We start from the raw sequence: 6,964 nt of genomic DNA, 5'->3' as shown, positions 1-6,964 counted from the left end.
TAAAGACGGAGGGGAAACCACAGCCATTGTATCCCGGGACCACCTGAAGAAGTGCCCCGAACAACTGAGGAACCCTGAGGAGGAACAGGAAGACCATCGACCCATGGAAGAAAGGGAAGATATGGTTAGTACCGTGCTCGGGGACTTCCCTCGGTCTTGGACTCAAGTCAATGGTGCAGTTGTGGTACCCGTACTCACCTTCCTCCAACCATCATCCCAAGAACCTACGGAGCAACGGGTAGAGCTGGAAGAGCAGCCGGTCCAGGAGGCAGAAGACTCCACCCAAGCGGAACGGGAGAATCCACCCTCTGCTTATAGTGAGCCTGCCGTACCCCTAGTGAGACAAAGAGCCGGTAGACAGCTGCCCAGTTTACCCTTGACAGCTCCTACACCCTGTAGTTCAGGGCCAGACAGTCAGCTCCGTAGGTCCACTAGGGCCACTAGAGGCCAGTTACCCGCACGTTGGAGGATCTAAATGTTTAAGTTGTTTTACAATGTTTACCTGTTTATTGTTGCTTGTGTGTAATTTTGTGTTTCTAGTTGTTTTTAGGAGTCTTCGGTGGATTTACCGGGAATCCTTTGTATATAGTTGGAGCGTAACCCAGGATGGACTAGAGACTGTTAAGGACTCGGGGTAGGACAGACCCCTACCTGGTTACGTCTCCCTGTGTTGGTGAAATGGACACCTTTGCTTTTCTTCAAAGACTGCACCCGGTTGCGGACATCCGTGACCATCTTATTGTGTTTCCTTATTGTATTTTATTGTTCTTTGATATACCTTGTTATATTTTTCTAAAAAATGTTTAGTCCCGGAGTACTAAATTTCACTAGGGGGGAGTGTGACACCCCAGGGGTCTGGTTGTCACAGTGATAGAGATATTACGTCTGAGAGCAGGTGGGAGGTCCTTTGGTCAGGGATCCTGTGCATGCCACACCTCCTGCCCAGCCTTGGGAGGGGAAGAACTTCCCCTGTATAAACCCGGGGCTGAGGCAGAGTGATTGAGTCCAGGAAGAGCAGAGACAAGAGCAGCATAGGAAGCAGCAGAGTCACAAGGAGTCAGGGGCTGGCAGCTAAAGAGCTCGCCCTGACTAAGAAGATTCTTTACCGGACCCGGAGTCCGAGGCTGTGGGGACTAACTTCTACCCAGCAGCAGAATCCGTCAGGCAGGGGATTTCAGGTCCCCTGGCCCAGAAGCCCGAAGGCCCCGAGTCACCGGCCATACGGGTGAGCACCACACGGTACACTCAGGGACGTGGGCTACTTACATCAGCTTCTAGCAAGGTAGCCAGAAGAGTACAGTCAGCTTGGGAGGCCTACAACTACGCCTGGCCAGGGGAGATCCCATCTGCTCAAGGACTGACCAGGCCCCGTTCGCTAGCAAGTACTCCGGGAGGGTCTATCGTTGTTATCAGTAAAGACCCTGAACGCTACCATACCGTCTCTGAGTGGTTCCTGCTACCCCCATCATCCACGTCGGCTGCCCTGAGGCCATACCCCTCCCGTTGGGGGTTATACTATCACGCTGCACCATCCTTCCACCGGCCTCAGCGGTCTGCCCTGCAGCAGCAGCCCCCTGGCTGCATTCAACGGGTGGCGTAGTCACCAACCGTTTTCTACCGCTAACAGACTGCCGTCCAGTTTGACTCCCTGGGCACGGACCGGGTCACCGCCACGAGACTACAACCCTAAACAGATCCGGCTCCGGGTAAGCTCCCGCGTGCGCAACGCAGCGCGACACAGGCCCAGGGGCGCGTCAATCTCATAGAGTGCACATCAGTTACCATATACAATTTAAGACTCCTGTCAAAGAAGTAATAAAGAATTACCCATGGTGAGCTGCAAGGGTGGATCTGGGCAGGAGATCCACTTTTGCAGCTCACCATGGGTAATTCTTTATTACTTTTTTGACACGAGTCTTAAATTGTATATGGTAACTGATGTTGACTCTATGTTTTCTGTTTTCTGATGTTTAAGAGAGTTGCTATACGATTGGGCACTGATCCCTAAATGCTAAACTTATGATGAATCTCTGGAACCTTTTGTGTATATGGATTAAACAACGTAGCTGAATGAGATATATATATATATATCAATGAATAGCAGCAGAGCATTACAGAGCACATGGAAGTACAATGCAGATTTCAGAAGGGTTAACACACAGTAAATTAAATATATATATATATATATATATATAAAAAGAAAGTGCAGCAGCAATCCATTATGGCCAAGATACATAAAGACAATAAAACCATTTAATTTAAACTGTGTTATTACTCAATAAGCTTTACTTACAAAAAATGGAGGCTCTTAGAGCATAAATTGGCCAATGTAGTGCTGCTGCGCTTTCTTTTTATATATCTTATGCAGTTTCTGCAGCTTGCACCTGTTCACATTTGGGATGTGCTGGTCAGTTTTTTTGACATATTACTATAGGAGGTGGGAACTGCCTCCTGTTTGACCTTGCACTCCCCCCATTTAACCAGCAGGTGATGTATATTCTATTCTACCAGCCCATTTAAATTGTAGGTGTTTTAGCCCAGAAGTGACATGTTCTGTCCAGAGTTATAGGCTTGTAGCCCAAGAGAGGCATGTAGGCAGAGTAGTACCCGTCAGATGGGAGGTCACCTTGCAGCGGTTGATGGGCACACATGAATTGGCCAATTTATGCGCTAAGAACCTCCATTTTTTGTAAGTAAAGCTTATTGAGTAATAAAACAGTTTAAATTAAATGGTTTTATTGTCTTTATGTATCTTGGCCATAATGGAGTGCTGCTGCGCTTTCTTTTTATATATCTTATGCAGTTTCTGCAGCTTGCACCTGTTCACATTTGGGATGTGCTGGTCAGTTTTTTTGATATATATATATATATATATATATATATATATATACTGCTCAAAAAAATAAAGGGAACACTCAAACAACAGAATATAACTCAAACTTATACAACTCAAAGAAGTGAATCAAACTTCTGTGAAATCAAACTGTCCACTTAGGGAGCAACACTGATTGACAATCAATTTCACATGCTGTTGTGCAAATGAAATAGACAATAGATGGAAATTATTGCCAATTATCAAGACACCCTCATTAAAGGAGTGGTTCTGCAGGTGGGGACCACAGACCACATTTCAGTGTCAATGCTTTCTGGCTGATGTTTGGTCACTTTTGAATGTTGGTTGTGCTTTCACACTCGTGGTAGCATGAGACGGACTCTACAACCCACAGAAGTTGCTCAGGTAGTGCAGCTCATCCAGGATGGCACATCAATGCGAGCTATGGCAAGAAGGTTTGCTGTGTCTGTCAGCGTAGTGTCCAGAGGCTGGAGGCGCTACCAGGAGACAGGCCAGTACACCAGGAGACGTGGAGGGGGCCATAGGAAGGCAACAACCGAGCAGCTTTTTCATTTTGCCATTGCTCTCACCCCTAGAGGTACAGTAGCATGAGGCGGTGTCTACAGTACAACCCACAGAAGTTGCTCAGGTAGTGCAGTTCATCCAGGATACATCATCAGGCTACCTCTGGTGAGCAAATGGAGGGCTGGGCGGCCCTCCAAAGAAATACCACCCCACACCATTACTGACCCACTGCCAAACCAGTTATGCTGAAGGATGTGCTCAGTGTGAACCTGCTTTCATCTGTGAGAGCACAGGGCGCCAGTGGCGACTTTGCCAATCCTGGTGTTTTGTGGCAAATGCCAAGCGTCCTGCACGGTGTTGGGCTGTGAGCACAACCCCCATTTGTGCACATCGGGCCCTCATACCAACCTCATAGAGTCGGTTTCTAACCGTTCGTACAGACACATGCACATTTGTGGCCTGCTGGAGGTCATTTTGCAGGGCTCTGGCAGTGCTTCTCCTGTTCCTCCTTGCACAAAGACGGAGGTAGCGGTCCTGGTGCTGGGTTGTTGCCCTCCTATGGCTCCCTCCACATCTCCTGGTATCTTCTCCATGCTCTGGACACTGTGCTGACAGACACAGCTACCCTTCTTGCCACAGCTCGCACTGATGTGCCATCCTGGATGAAAACTGCACTACCTGAGCAACTTCTGTGGGTTGTACTGGTTGTACTGTAGACACTGCCTCATGCTACTGTACTTCTAGGGGTGAGAGCAATGGCAAAATGAAAAAGTGACCAAAACAACTGCCAAAAAGGATGAGAAATGGTCTGTGGTCACCACCTGCAGAACCACTCCTTTATAGGGGGTATCTTGCTAATTGCCTATCATTTCTACCAGTTGTTTCTTTTGCACAACAGCAGGAGAAATTGATTCACAATCAGTGTAGCTTCATAACTGGACAGGTAGATTTCACAGAAGTGTTATCAACTTGGAGTTACATTGTGTTGTTTAAGTGTTCCCTTTATTTTTTGAGCAGTGTACATATATATATATATATATATATATATATATATATATACATATATACATATACAGTCCAAAAGCTTGGACACACCTTCTAATTAAAAGATTTTTCTGTATTTTCATGACTATAAAAATTGTACATTCACATTGAAGGCATCAAAACTATAAATTAACACATGGGGAATTATATACTTAACAAAAAAGTGTGAAACAACTGAAAATATGTCTTATATTCTGGGTTCATCAAAGTAGCCACCTTTTGCTTTGATGACTGCTTTGCACACTCTTGGCATTCTCTTGATGAGCTTCAAGAGGTGGTCACCGGAAATGGTTTTCACTTCACAGGTGTGCCCTGTCAGGTTTAATAAGTGGGATTTCTTGCCTTATAAATGGGGTTGGGACCATCAGTTGTGTTGTGCAGAAGTCTGGTGGATACACAGCTGATAGTCCTACTGAATAGACTGTTAGAATTTGTATTATGGCAAGAAAAAAGCAGCTAAGTAAAGAAAAATGAGTGGCCATCATTACTTTAAGAAATGAAGGTCAGTCAGTCCGAAAAATTGGGCAAACTTTGAAAGTGTCCCCAAGTGCAGTTGCAAAAATCATCAAGCGCTACAAAGAAACTGGCTCACATGAGGACCGCCCCAGGAAAGGAAGACCAAGAGTCACCTCTGCTTCTGAGGATAAGTTTATCCAAGTCACCAGCCTCAGAAATCGCAGGTTAACAGCAGCTCAGATTAGAGACCAGGTCAATGCCACACAGAGTTCTAGCAGCAGACACATCTCTACAACAACTGTTAAGAGGAGACTTTGTGCAGCAGGCCTTCATGGTAAAATAGCTGCTAGCAGTGGTTTCCTAAGGACAGGCAACAAGCAGAAGAGACTTGTTTGGGCTAAAGAACACAAGGAATGGACATTAGACCAGTGGAAATCTGTGCTTTGGTCTGATGAGTCCAAATTTGAGATCTTTGGTTCCAACCACCGTGTCTTTGTGCGACGCAGAAAAGGTGAACGGATGGACTCTACATGGCTGGTTCCCACCGTGAAGCATGGAGGAGGAGGTGTGATGGTGTGGGGGTGCTTTGCTGGTGACACTGTTGGGGATTTATTCAAAATTGAAGGCATAGTGAACCAGCATGGCTACCACAGCATATTGCAGCGGCATGCTATTCCATCCGGTTTGCGTTTAGTTGGACCATCATTTATTTTTCAACAGGACAATGACCCCAAACACACCTCCAGGCTGTGTAAGGGCGATTTGACCAAGAACGAGAGTGGTGGGGTGCTACGCCAGATGACCTGGCCTCCACAGTCACCAGACCTGAACCCAATCGAGATAGTTTGGGGTGAGTTGGACCGCAGCGTGAAGGCAAAAGGGCCAACAAGTGCTAAGCATCTCTGGGAACTCCTTCAAGATTGTTGGAAGACCATTTCCGGTGACTACCTCTTGAAGCTCATCAAGAGAATGCCAAGAGTGTGCAAAGCAGTCATCAAAGCAAAAGGTGGCTACTTTGAAGAACCTAGAATATAAGACATATTTTCAGTTGTTTCACACTTTTTTGTTAAGTATATAATTCCACATGTGATAATTCATAGTTTTGATGCCTTCAGTGTGAATGTACAATTTTCATAGTCATGAAAATACAGAAAAATCTTTAAATGAGAAGGTGTGTCCAAACTTTTGGTCTGTACTGTATGTATATATATATATATATATATATATATATATATATATATCCTACTAATATTATAAATGCGAAAGTTTGTGAGTATGTATGTTTGTTACTCTTTCACGAAAAAACTACTGGACGGATTTGCATAAAACTTTACAGTAATATAGATTATACATCGGAATAACATATAGGCTACAATTTGTAATGATTTTATGTAATTTTGGTCATAATATAACGATACATGTCAATTAAGTCGGAAAAAAATCTGGCCTCTGAGAGCTATCTTGGCGTACGCTGCCTAAACCGTTGGAGTTACACAAAGATGATGTACCGTAGAATTGTTTGTCTTGAATAGTTCTAAATAAAAGTCCGCGACAGCATATATCTACCTTTTATGTGGAAGCCACTATGACCAAAATTGTGAACCATAAATTTAATTAAATTAGATACTATTTTACAATGCACATTTTAGTATATTTATCAAACTTTTTAGTATATTTATCAAACTCTTATATACACACATACACAGGTGATATTTAAATGGCTGATTTACAGCAGTCAGAAGAGATTGATAATACAATAATTTGCCCATAGTGGATCATTGTATAGTGAGGTCACAGTTGCCGCCTGTCCACAGTCAGAATACAGGGGTGATCATATACCGTGTCCAGGTACAAGTGTGGCACAGGGGGTTCACACACGACCCCCAGGGACTGACATTTCCTAGAAACTTTGGCAGCTGTCAGTCATGAGCTCACCCTGATACATTACACTCTGGAAACAGCTGAAGGGAGAAGGATAATTTATGACATTTTCTCAGACTTAAAAAAAAAAAAAAAAAAAAAAAAAGCCCAGAAAACAGCCCATATGTCAGGAACAGGTTACTAGGGAACTACACGTCCCAGCACAGCCTGCCCACGCCCACAGCC

This window comes from Phyllobates terribilis, unplaced genomic scaffold (assembly GCF_046119375.1).
Source record: "Phyllobates terribilis strain yellow unplaced genomic scaffold, ASM4611937v1 Scaffold_5__5_contigs__length_657084704, whole genome shotgun sequence".
Classification (NCBI taxonomy): Eukaryota; Metazoa; Chordata; class Amphibia; order Anura; family Dendrobatidae; genus Phyllobates; species Phyllobates terribilis.
The sequence above is the reverse complement of the archived record's forward strand: the minus strand, read 5'-3'. Positions refer to the sequence as shown.